The sequence below is a fragment of the Ictidomys tridecemlineatus genome, chromosome 5 (genome assembly GCF_052094955.1).
Source record: "Ictidomys tridecemlineatus isolate mIctTri1 chromosome 5, mIctTri1.hap1, whole genome shotgun sequence".
Taxonomy (NCBI): domain Eukaryota; kingdom Metazoa; phylum Chordata; class Mammalia; order Rodentia; family Sciuridae; genus Ictidomys; species Ictidomys tridecemlineatus.
The window spans coordinates 5,425,433-5,438,922 of record NC_135481.1 but is presented as its reverse complement, the minus strand read 5'-3'; the positions used below and the strand labels follow the sequence as shown (position 1 = coordinate 5,438,922).

General features: G+C 35.2%; 1 protein-coding gene and 1 long non-coding RNA gene across 22 annotated transcripts in view; one reads left to right on the top strand and one right to left on the bottom strand.

The window, feature by feature from the left end:
* The first annotated feature begins 421 nt into the window (after positions 1-421).
* Positions 422-13,490, top strand: part of Zfand6 (zinc finger AN1-type containing 6) — a 73,713-nt gene continuing 60,644 nt past the window's right edge. For 3 of the 21 annotated variants that reach the window (XM_078049150.1, XM_078049141.1, XM_078049136.1), the window contains exon 1: positions 448-578. The gene's annotated coding sequence lies outside the window, so the exon portion shown is untranslated. Of the gene's footprint in view, positions 579-11,112; positions 11,214-13,490 lie in introns of those variants that run through there. The other 18 variants (XM_078049147.1, XM_078049144.1, XM_078049135.1 and 15 more) reach the window with 14 other exon arrangements.
* Positions 9,784-11,004, bottom strand: LOC120886239 (uncharacterized). Its single transcript, XR_005729054.2, has 3 exons — positions 10,951-11,004; positions 10,377-10,437; positions 9,784-9,938 (listed from the first exon to the last, which is right to left on the bottom strand). It is a non-coding gene; the product is annotated as an uncharacterized LOC120886239 (long non-coding RNA).

Here is a 13,490-nt window from a genome sequence, read left to right as displayed (position 1 = left end):
CTGGCAGGTGGATCACAGCTCTTCCTGGCGCTTCAGTATGAGACAGGAACACGCCGCTCATTCTGAGGTACCAGAGGTACTTAACCTATATTACCAGACCATTTTAGGTATCTGCAGGACCCCTATAACTGTCCGCAGTAAAAGAGCGAGAAACTAAGACAGGAAAGGCCCCCAGAAAGCGCGAAAGAAAGGACAGTGGAGGTGGAAAGGGAGGAGGAGCGTCTCTCCTAGTTCTGTCCCGCCCCTCACCTCGGCTCCGACCAATGGTTGCGTGCTCCGAGATTTAGCCCCGCCCCTCCCCGCCTCCTTCGTCCCGCAGCTCCGCCCCGGCCGGTAATAATTAGGCTGCGGGCGGGGGATGCCGCGTCAGCGCCGGGCACTGGCCAATCCTAGGGCTCTCCTAGGCGGTCACGTCATAGGCCGAACAACCAAACAGAAAAGTTTAATAAACAGCGGACGGAGGGGCCGGAGGCTGCGGGGCGGGAGCGAGCTGGGGTTCGGCGGCCTCACCTGTCCCCATTCACCGGCGGCGACCGGCGGCGGCGGGCAGCGCGTCAGGCGGAGAGAGCCGCCGCCAGGTGAGGAGCACGGCCGGCAGACCAGCGGTCCGGGGCTGCCCCTCCCCCGCCCGCTCCCTTCCCCCACCGGCCTGAGGCGCGGCGAGGTCCGCCTCCAGCCCCTCCCGGCGCGGGCGAGCCGGAAGCGGAGGGCTGCGGGCGGGCGCAGCAGGTGGTGGGCCCGTCGTGGCCGCGCGTTCGCTGGCCCGGGCTCCGCGTTAGCCAGGGACCGGGGCCCGGGTTGGGGCGCGACGGGCTCTCGCGGTCCTGGGCCGGCTTCCCATTGGTGGGCGCGCCGGGGTCCAGGACCCTGCTACTTGCGGGCCGCGGAGGCGCGGACGCCAACCGCCCTGTCCCGATTCCGAGCAGTTGGCGGGTGGGGGTCTGGGACCCCGGGCGTCCTCCGTTGCGCCCCGCCCTCCTCTCAGTCTGAGGTCCTCTTTGGAATGTTTTTCCACCTGCCGGGTTTTAAGAAACCTGTGAGGGGGTTAAAATGGAGCGTGTCAAACTCCCTTCTGTCTGCCGAGGGGTTCGGAAGTTAATCTTTCTTTTCCCTGGTCTTGTTTGGGTTGCTTAGAATTCCGAGTTTTCTTTTTGTTCTTTTGAAATAGTATTTTTCAAGTCTTTAAGTGTAGTTGCGATAAACAATTAACGAAGAATATTGTGTTTCTGATCATTTTAACTTTATTTTAGAATACTCTGCTAACCACACAGTTAAAACTCCTAACTTACCTTCACGACTCCAAAGTTGTTAATTGGCGTGAGGAAGCTGGGACCTGGGGGTTACCTACAGACAATGTATATTAAATTGTTAAGCGATAAAAACTGAGCAGCCTTAATGGTTTTGATCCTCCGAGAAGAGAAACAAGATTAAATTCCTCTTGACACCCAAATTCGGAATTTGAGTTTTTTAAAAATGTAAAATACTATAAACTGTGTGTATGTGCGTGTGTGTATTTTCATCCTGTACTGGGAATTGAATCCAGGGACACTACCACTGAATTACGTTGCCAGCCTTGTGTATTTTCTATTTTGAGACAGGTTCTTGCTAAATTGCTCAGGCTGGTTTGGAACTTGCAGTCCTACTGCCTAAGCCTCCCGAGTCACTGGAAATACAGGCAGGAAAATACCATAAACTTTTAAGATATGTAATAATCATGTCGCCAGTTTTAGGGCACTTGCAAAATTAACAGTCTCCAGAGCATTAGTAAGAATATTTTGTGGAGTGTACATATTTAAATTTCCAAGACAGGTTTTCTTAAGGGTTTTTTGTTGTTTGTTTGTTTTTGTTGTTTGGGGCTTTTTTGTTTTAAAAATGTTTTTAAAGAAGACAGGGATCACAAATGTACAGGAGGAAAATTTAAGAATTAGTGGATTTATTATCTTCATTGTAGCAATGATTTCCTGCACAAGTATACATATGTCAATACATCACATTTTACCCTATGCAACTTATTGTATGTGAAATATTTCTTAAAAATTAAGTAATCAAAGCATATTTAATATCACAATTCTTTTCCCTGGTACATGAAACGACATAGTATAGAAAGATATACTAAAAATGCATGACTCCTCCTCTTAAACCAAGAACTGGAACATTACCAAAATTTGCATCTGCTTATGAGTTTCTATCTACCCTGTAACCCTGCTTCTTCTTACTGAAGTAAACATAGTACTTGCATGAATTTTCTGTTTATCATTCTCTTGCTTTTTAAAAAAAGTAGTTTAATCACATACTTGCTGCAAACAATGTGGCCCTTTAGTTTTCTTGTCTTTTAAACTTCAGCATATTAGTATATGACTGTGGTTCATTTATCTCATTGCTTTATAATACTCTTGTTAACTTTCCATAACTCAAGGGGATCTAGATGGTGGTGTTTTTTTATTTTGTTTTGCTTTTGACAGCTGTGCTGTATGAATATTTCTTGTTTCCAGTTCGTGTTGCACAAGTACAAGAGTTTTTCTAGAGTAATAATAAATATAGATTGTATTAGAAACTTTTAGATAATCAGAAGTAGATTAAACACTTAGAAATAAAATGAATTTTAAAAAAAGATTCTCTGTTTAAATGAAAGATCATAACTATAGTGATCAGTTCTTAGTTGAACATTTGTATAAGAAACCAATATTCCTGTTCATCTTTATATAATGAATCTTTTCCTTAAAAATTACATTAAAAAAAGTTTGGCACAATTTGATATCCTTTTTCATTCAAAAATAGTGTAGTAGAAAAAACACTGCATGTTATGTAAAATAAATTGTTCTGTCTTACTTCCCTTTCCTCAAATCTCAGGCAAGTTACTCTTAAAAACTTCTTTACTTTTGCATACTCTTGTAACAAAAGAAACTTCCTTAAGTATATTTTACCAGATTCTTGTGGACTTTAGTTAAGGGAAACACCTGTCAAATGATAGAGCCTTTAAGGGAAAGCATTAAGACCAAGGTGCTACTCTATGCAGTCACATTGTGTGTCTTTGGAAAAGAAAAAAATATGTGGTATTTCAGGATTTATAATCACGTATAAGTATTTTGGAGGTTAGATAATGCCCCAAAGTGTGCTTCTAGTGCAGTCTTTGTCATTCTAAGATACTGCAGAGACAAATGAGGGAGCAATAGTTCCTGAATTTCTTTTTTATCTATTTATATTTATTTTTTAGTTATAGGTGGACACAATATCTTTATTTTTATGTGGTGCTGAGGATCAAACCCAGTGCCTCATACATGGGAGGCGAATCACTCTGCCTCTGAGCCACAACCTCAGCCCTCCTTAATTTCTTAATTTCTTGTATGTGAGAGAGAGAAACATGCATGTATAACTTTGAATAACTTGTTTTTATTTGAAGGCATGAGAGTAGAGCATTTTTATTATATGTAGCTTACAGATAAATATCAGGATGTTTTACTTTGTTTTGGTAGAGCTCTATTGCCCTGCTTTAAAAAAAAAAACAAAAAAAAAACCTCATTTTTGTATTTGGTTATAAGGGCAGTAATAATTTGTGTGTTCCCTATTTCCACCCCAAACTTTAGAAGAAATAGAAAGATAACAAAAGCTACTAATAACACCACCATAGATGACCATTTAACATTTTGTCAGGCATTCCCTTGGTCTTTTTTTTTTTTTTTTAAGAGAGAGAGAGATTTTTAATATTTATTTTTTAGTTTTCGGCGGACACAACATCTTTGTATGTGGTGCTGAGGATTGAACCCAGGCCGCACGCATGCCAGGCGAGCGAGCTACCGCTTGAGCCACATCCCCAGCCCTCCTTTGGTCTTTGAATTTTTTATTTCCTAAACTAAAAGTTAATTTGAAACAGTGTTAGGATGTCTATATCTTCAAAATTTATTCCAAATATAATTTGCCTCAATACCATTGTTTTATATAAGATGATAATAGTAGTCATGTAATTGGTATCTTTGCTTTAACTTTTCGCCTGGCTGCTCCTCTGGACAACAATAATTTTAAAATATGTATATTAGATTATCATCTTCCCAGGCTCAAACCCCATCTGTGGTTTTTAAAAACACAAAATAAAATTCAAACTCTTTATTTTGGTTTGTATACACTGGACTGGTTGAGCCAATAAAAATAGTGCAAACTACACATTACAAAAAGAAAGAGGTTAAATATATTTTATTTAAACCAAAAGGCAATGTTTTTACATATGATCAATATAAGAAATTATTAATGGAATATTTTACTTTTTTTTAAATTGTTTTTATAATCTGATATGTGATCCACTTGCAGTACATCTTAGTTCAACTAGCTATGTTTCAACTGCTCAGCAGCTACATGTGACCAGTGGTTACCAAATTGAACAGTGTGACTCCAAAACTATGTTGCCCTGCCTGTTTCTTAGACATCCCTCCTACCATTCTCACTCTAAGTCCTACGTCTTTATCTATCCTGGCCTTTTCAAGATTCTTGAGTATGCCAAACTTTTTCCCTTAAAAATATTCCTTCTCAGTCCTATTTCTCTCCAGTAATCACTCCTTCAGAGATGGCTTTCATTGACTACTGATTACCCTGCTTTCTTTATAGAACCTGTCATCTGAAATAATTATTTGTTTTTTGTCTATTCCCTGTTCAAATGTAAATTTCTAGAGGACATGTTTACCACTAAAATAATCATGTATTAAAAATACAAAATTTAATTCAGGTACAAAATGGTTCATGCCTGTAATCTCAGAAACTTGGGAGGCTGAGGCAGGAAGATCACAAATTCGAGGCCAGCCTCAGCAATTTAGCAAGAATCTGTCTCAAAAAATAAAAGGGACTGGAAGTGTAACTCAGTAGTAGAGCCTTCCTCTTCCCCCCTCCCCTTCCTTCATTCCCTAGTTCTGTTTTTAAGAATTCTTGATTAATACTTTCCTTTTATGGCTTAATAGTTACCCAATTATTGCAGCCCCATTTAAAGAATACTATTTTCTTCTTTCCCTGAAATAAAACCACCTTTTTCTTACAAAAATGCACATACACTTGGTACTTTTTTGCTTATTTAATACTACTGAGTTCCGCCCTGCCAAACCCCCATTCCCCAAACAAATTCTTGGTTTCTGGGGATCTGACCTAGAACTTCACTCATGTTACTCAGATATACTAACACAGAGCTACTTTATATATATACACATACACACATTTATGTAATTAATATATTTATGTATTACATATAATTGTATATATTTAATAAGATATATTATTTTAAAAATTCTTGCAGTTAACAGTTTTTATTGTTTCGACAACATAAGCACCTGTTTTATTTCACAGTGTGCTAAGTGCTGAGGATGCAACTTTGAACAAGACAGGGTCTTTGCCTTCATGGAATTTACAGATCAACAAATAATTTTCAGATTTTTGCCAAGTGCTAGAAAAAGAAATGGAAGGTACTAATTAGGTGTCCTGAGAATGTCTTTCATAGGATGTAATATTTAAATTGATTTATACTACCAGTGTGTTTGAAAATTTCTTTATCTTCCCCAATTGGTTCAGAACATTTTTAAAAATTTTTCAGTTATAGATGGAACATAATACCTTTATTTTATTTATTTATTTTTATGTGGTGTTGAGGATTAAATCCAGTGCCTTAACCTGTGCAAGGCAAGTGCTCCCCTATTGAACTACAACCCCAAACCCAGAACATTTTTAATAATTTTTTTGGCAAAAAAAAAAAAAAATCTTTTTTTTTTTTTTTTTGGTAAAAATTGCTTTACAGTTTTGAACCACACATCCATTTTCCAACTATAGTACTGCCTTCAAAGCTTGTCCTGTGTGGTAAATTTGGAACTATGATTCTGAGTTGTAAGATCAAGAGGGGCTGAAGGAAATTGCCCAGTGTTGAACTGATAGCTCAAAGGATACACAGAGTACGTGGCTTGATTTAGAACTTAACAGAAAATTGGAATGACTGGACTTTATTGAGGGAGGAGAATGGGACAAACTTTATTGTAAGACTTATTTTGGACACTTTTATTATCTTCAAGTGTTAAGACTGCTTCCACCTCTCCTCCACCATCCTGTCCAGTTTATTTGGATTCAGTGATTCAAATGGACTCCTACACATAGTTCATTTTATTTTGCCCCTTTGTACTTTTCATCACTGTTTCTACTATATTTTCACTTTTCTCTACTTAAGACTTTTGCATATGTTTGTTTTTTTGTTGTTGTTGTTGGGGCTTTTTTTTTTTTTTTTTGCTTAATTGTGACTTTCTTGAGGAATCTTCCTTAATACCACAAAATAGGTTAGGTCCTGTTGCTCTATATTTGTATTTCATATTGGGCATTTCATAAACATTTGTAACAGTTGAAATTCATTAAGTATGTGTGATTTGTTTTACTGTCTGTTTCTTCCTCCAGAGCTATGTTTTACAGTCTGGTAGTTACCAGGCACTTATGGCTATTTAATGAATTAAAATTAAAAAATATTAAAAATTAATTTCTCACTGGTATTAGTTCCATATCAGGTGCTCAGTAGCTATATGTGACTTTTGGCTGTTGTACTGAATAGGAAGGATCTGGAGTCTTCCACTATAATAAAAATTAATCTTTGTTTACATAGTTAATGGCTACCATACTTTATTTAAATTAAAATAGTCACATTTTAATCATGAATTGAGATGTCCTATAAGTATGAACTTGACTTTTAGTACAAAACAGGAATGAAAATATCTCAGTTTTTAAAAATAATTATATATTGAAGTTAAAATTTGCATATTTTAAGTTAAATAAAATATATAATTACAATGAATTTAACATATATCTGTAGTTATATTTCTTTTGGACAGTACTGATCTGATTCTAGAGCAGAAGTTTTTTTTTTTAATTTTTATTTGTAGATGGACCCAATGTCTTTATTTGTTTGTTTGTTTTTATGTGATGCTAAGGCTCCAACCCAGTGCCTCACACATGCTAGGCAAGTGTTCTGCCAGTGAGCTACAACCTCCACCCACTGTAGACGAGAAGTTTTTACACAGGTAGAGACTGTTTATTTTGTTGACCATAGTATAACAGCAAATTATACCTAGCACATAGTAGGTTTTCAAATGATTTGGTAAGTGAATAACCTGCCTTTGGTAACTTTGAATGCCATTGTTTAATTGACAAGAGACTCTTACCTATTCAACGTTTACTTTGCAGAATTGTTAGTTTTCTTTGTGACTGATTTTTTTTTTAAATTGTCAAGACGCTTTCCTTTTAATATATTTTTGTAAAAATTAATCTTATCCAATCTTTTAATTGCTTTTCTTCTGGTTTAGGCAGCTAAGGAGACAGAAGGAAATAAAGAAAAGCCTACCAGTCTATTTTTTGTACATTTTTCTATGTCTAGCAGTTTTACTTAGATATCTGTCATATTATTTGGAATGTGAAAAATATTATTTGAGGATTGTGAATATTTTTTCCTTTACTTACACTTTTGTCTCATTATTATCCCTGTTTCTTTTCAGTTTGCATTTATTGGTGACCTTGTTTATTCCTTTAGACTGAAAACAAAGGGCCTTACTGTCTCTTTTACAGAATCTTTTTTCCTATCAGTTTGGTTTATGCTTTCTTATCTGTATGTTGCCTTAATGTTTCCTTTTTATTCAGTGTTGCCTGAATGGACCATACCTACCCTCTCCAACTCCCCAAATACATGTTATATATTTTTTTCCATTATGGGTTAGAAGATTTACACCAGAAGTTTCCAAGCTCATATACCTTACTCTTGTAGGAGGAGAATATTTGCCATGGAGATATTTTTTTGAATGGTATTTCTTAAAAAATTATCCCTTGGATGGTGGTTTTCAAACTTCATTTTTATTGATCCAGTCATGTTTTGCTGATGTCAGGTTGGTCCTTTCATCAACTACTGCATAAACCACCAATTGTGTCCAGGGAGAATGCCCAGGATTAATTTCTTTTGTAGGAAGAACAGTTTGAACTATTTTAGTCCTTTAAAATTCAAAGTTTTTGCCTTACTCTGTATGTATCCCACTGAAAGTTCTTTCTAATGGTCTAGGTATCGATTCTTTGTATAGGGTCTTTTTTATCAAAAATAAAATGGGACCAACTTGTTCAGTGGCTTCTTCTAACTTGATTTTAGCTGATATGTTTGGGGAAAATCTCTGGGCTCCTGCAAAGATTATACAATACATTCTTTGAATACTTGATGTTAAAAAAAAAAAAGTGGCATGCAAGCTGGGAGGGAACTTTTGTGGTATCTTATTGTTCCTATGAAGTAATGTTGTTTCGTGCTATACAATTTATGGTCTTGATATTGCTTTCTTTTATTTAGTTTTGTTGTTTTCTTCTGTTGCTGATTTAGAATTGGAGTAAAGCACCCTTAGTTTTCATCTGCAAGCCACCTAACATAATTATTACCTCAAAGTTCTTTCAAGTAAGTCCTGGACAATCCGAAATCTCTAAGCCCACATCTCCCATCCTTTTTCTTGGTTATAGATTGAGAGTGGTCTTGGTGTTATATTAGTATATAATTTGTATCTGTTTCATGCAAACAATTAACTTTGAAATGAAAAATAGACATCAGAGCAAAGGTTTATTTGGTTCCCATTGACTCTGCTAATTTTATGCTTGCTACATTTTAAGAACAAAACTTTTGCCATCTCTTTCTATAATCTTTTTTGGGGGCTGTTTTCCTCAAGTTTTAGACTATAACTCAAATTATGTATTCTTTCTGCTGATTGCTTCTGTACCTCTTTTACCTCCTATATGTTCTTTTGTAGAGTATGCACACAGCGGGAGGAAAACCTGAACTTGACTCATGAAGTGCTGGGCATTCAAAGCAGTGATTCCTTGCAAAGGATCTTGGGACTAGACCACTGTGAATTGGCTCTTTCAATTTGTCCACTTAAAGGGCATAATAGATTGCGCAGCTGTTTGGGCTTTAGCAGGGTATTGCTACATATTCATGTCAGGTTGCAATTATGTGAATTTTCAGTTTGTTACAAAGACTTCTCTTTGTATTCAAAACAATTTTGTTGATTTTGTGTTTTAATATGTGAGTTTTCTTTCTGAAAAAAAATGGTTACAAGATTTTGAATTTTGAGACTAAATCTAAATTAAAATTATTAAATATATAAACATTAAAAGCATGCTTTAAGAAGCCATGTTAATTTGCTTTAATTTTCCATTTTTATGAATAACAGAACTTTTTTTTTAAAGATGCAGATGGACACAATACTTGTATTTTATTTATTTTTATGTGGTGCTAAGGGTCGAACCCAGTGCCTCACACGTGCTCTACCACTGAGCCACAACCCTAGTCTGAGTCAGAATTTTTGATAGAGGTGAAAATTATACTTAACACATTAAATACTTTTGACCTAATCAGAAAACAATTAATGTCAGAGTGATGCTTGATTGGGTCAGGCTACTAAATCATAGCACTTCTAATGAAAACATAAATTTATATCATGAAATGTAGCAAACTAAGTCATGTATAAAGTAACAGCAAATCTTTTTTGTTTAAAAATCAAAGTACCTGTATGGTATCTCTTTAGAATCTCTGTAGTAAAAAATACCATTTACTGTAGCTTATTGAGTAGTTTAAAAGGAATATGTCTTTCAGCTGCACTTCAGGATATCCATGACACCTTGAAGTGGGTACACAGTAGTTTCCATCCTTCTTTTAAAAAACAACCATGAATGTGAAAATACTTTGTGTACAACCAGTGACTTGAAAAATTGCGCTCTATATGTGTAATATGAAATAAATTGCATTCTGCCATCATGTATAACAAATTAAAATAAATAAGTAATTTAATAAAAACAACCATTAAGGAGGCTGGGGATGTGTCTCAAGCAGTAGCGTGCTCGCCTGGCATGGGTGCAGCCCGGGTTCGATCCTCAGCACCACATACAAACAAAGATGTTGTATCTGCTGAAAACTAAAAATAAATAAATAAATAAATATTAAAATTCCCCCCCTCTCTCCCCCTCTCCCCCCCCCCCAAAAAAAAGAAAAAAAAACAACCATTAAGCCTGGCATAGTGGCGCATGTCTATAATCTCAGTGACTGGGGAAACTGAGGCTGGAGGATCACAAGGTCAAAGCCAGCCTCAGCAACTTAATGAGACCCTGTCTGAAAACAAAAAAGGGCTGGGGATATGGCTCCATAGTTAATTACCCCTACTACATTCAATCCCCAGTTCCAAAAAAAGAAAAAGAAAAACCTTCCTAAACTTTATACCTGGGCCTGAGGGTATAGCTTGGGTAGAGCATTTACCTAGTATGTACCCTGGGTTTAATCCCCAGCACTGCAGAAATAAATAAATAAATAAATAAATAAATAAATAAATAAATAAATAAATAAATAAATAACATACCTGAACTTGTCATTAGAACAAATTGTCTTTTCCTTTTAGAACTCCATTTGTAAGCATTAACCTTGGCAAAACATACAGTGTCACTTTGTTAAATGTATTAATATAGAAATAATATTTCTGCCTAGTTTTTCTTTCAGTCTTAGATGGAAATTATCAATCTTTGATGTTGTTGAAAATTGTGTTATATTTATTGAGAGCTTGTCAGTGAATTTGATCACTTAGAAATGAATGTTTTGCATTCAGTATTTTAATGCATATTTTCACTCAAATTATCATCTTTAAGTCTTAGAGAACATACTAATACTCTTAGCAAAATTTTATAATGGGTTTTTGTATCCATTTTAAAATTTTCAGACAAAATGTGAATTCTATTAATAAGAATCTGCCTTTTAAAACAACGCAGTCATCTTCATGGCTGTGTAAAAATAAATGATTTAGGTTAAAACTTTTATCACTAAACTTCATGTCAAAGGCTCTTCTGTGGGATTTTTCATTGATGTTATTTAGTTTATTTTTCACCCAGACAAAAGAGAAAGCAAATAGCATATGATGAGAAAACTGAAACATTACTTACTGTTTCTTTAAGAAACCAGCTTATCCAGGGGGTTTTAGTGTGTTTAACCTAACCTGCTAGCAAGGAAAAGTTCTTTAAAATAATGGATATTAGCCGTATCCAATCACAATTATCAGTTTCACTAACAGGGAGGAGATTTTAGTCTTCGGCCACTAGAATTGGAGAAGGTGGAGCTTGGTATTCAGGTTTGGTTGCTTTGGAGTACAGCTTCAAGTGAAGTTAATCTGAGGTGAAGCAAACAGAAAATTGTGGAGGTTTTGTTGGTAGGATTTTTGTTCTAATCTCTTAATAATCCTATATTTTGTACTTTTGCTCCTTTATGCTTCTGTGTATGCTAGGTGTTGTTATTTCTATTTTCTGATGCAAACTGAACATTAAAATTAAGCAGGGAAGCAGAACAAAAGGGCTGTTTGGACAGGAAATAGGTGTTCAGAGAATCAAACTTGACTTTCTTTTATCATTATTTTTAGTTCAGAATTAGAGTGACATAAAAAAAAGTCTTTGAATCAAAATCATCTCCAATAACAGGCTTTTCTTTTTGATTGGATGTTGGAGCAATCAATTTTCAGTTTTTATGAGTGACATCTTATAAAGGTCTATTTGGTGTCATTTTCCTTAAACCTAAGATGTTAAGTTGCTAAAAGACAGATAAGTGTGGCAGGTTTAAACTTGTTTTTAAAGGATTGAATTGCCAGCTGTTTAATTTTCTTTTTTTACCCCTAGAATATCCTCCTCCTTTTTAACTCCAGTGTATTTTAAATTTAGCAATATGCTGACATTTTTAATATGTTTACAATTTTAGCTTTGGTTTTAAAAAGGTCATTGATATATTTTTATATAGAACAAAGTAAAACTGCTTTCTTCTCCAAATTCTTCATTTCTTTCAAAGGGGGAGATAAGTAATTAACACCCTTTTGAAACAGGAAGTGGATGGATTTGTATTTTAAAAAAACTATAGGTAAGCTACCAAAACTTGAAAAAGAAAGTATCTACAGATCTGTTGACATTTCTTATTTATGAAATAATTGTGTATTTCAGTACTATATTTTTTTCTTGGGAAAAACATATGTTGCCCTTTGCTCTCATAGATAAAGATATGAAAGTTCATTTCAATTATCAGTTCAAATGCCAACTGAGCATTTTCAGCCAGTGTCTTTGTATTTACTGTGCTGTTCATTCCTAAGTCAGACAGACAGAGGTTTTTAAATTAATGCTTTTCTACTATCTCTGTTGCTTAAACAATAATAATAAACAAGTCACCCATATACCCACAGTATCATTATGTGGTGGCCTTATTTTCTCCATCTTTATGGCTTTTCCCCCAATAAATGTGAATAAGTACAGTGTTGTATATTTTTTCACTAAGCTGTATCCTCTCTTATTAAAATTGTTTTAATTCCAGTAGATATGCAATGAAAGTTGATTTGACCTTAACCTAGTCTTTTGCCTGTTCTATTTTTGGGTTGTTCCTAATTTTTCATAATTTTAAATGGAATTACATTGAATACATTTCTGTAGATGTCTTTAAAATATTTCCCCTTTTAAAAAGATTTATTTCTTTTGGAACAAACCCCTAGAGTGTCCTTATCTAGATCAAAGGAAATGAACAATTCACTGGCCAGATTGCTTTTCAAAAAGGTTATACCAATTTATATTACCATACTTCATATTTTCTCTAATGGGTCGCCCCTTAAATTTTTTATTATCCTTTGCCTCTGGAGCTCTCTGAGTTATTCATTTAGTTTTTCCTTAAACAAATAACCTATTTAAAATTTCATTTTCCAAGATAAAAATGGATCTAAATCCATTTTCTGGATATTAAAATTAGCTGAAGGAAATTGGGGAAATTTTTACCCACTTAAGTGAACAATTATATATCTTTGTTGGGTATTTTATTTATTACATGTTATTGCTATTAACAAGTATAGGGCTTAATATTTTATCCTGGCTTTGTCATTAATGCCAGCACTCCTTAGTGTGTGCTGCTTCTGGTAAGGACACAACAGAAGAAATATTTCCTTCTAAGAAAATATATCAGAAACACTTTTAGAGAAGGAGCTGTATTCAAACATATATGAATAGCCATTAACATTACCTGTATCCAAACATATATGAATAGCCATTGTCACTGTGCATTTCTGAATTTGGGGTTTTTAAAAATACACTTTAGAAACAGAATTTATATGCATAGTTCTCAGTATTAAATGGTATAATAGCACCTTTACAGTATTTCATAGGTTTTCAGTTAAAGGTAAAAAGATACCTGTACACAAAGTGGTGCTAGTCATGTTATTTCTGTTTCTCTGAGAGCATTCTTTGTTTAGCATTAACTGCTGATTATGTATCTCTTACTAACTATTCTGCTAAATGGAATAGGCCTTAACTGTTTAGCTTATGAACTAGCTAACAAATTTTACAGAATAAACTTAAACTTAAAGCAAAATTTGAGACAAAAATACTAATTTAATTAATGGGACAATAAAAAGCCATGGGCTAAGCTGCAACTCATTGGTGCGAGCTATAGTTGAATGTGTGTTATC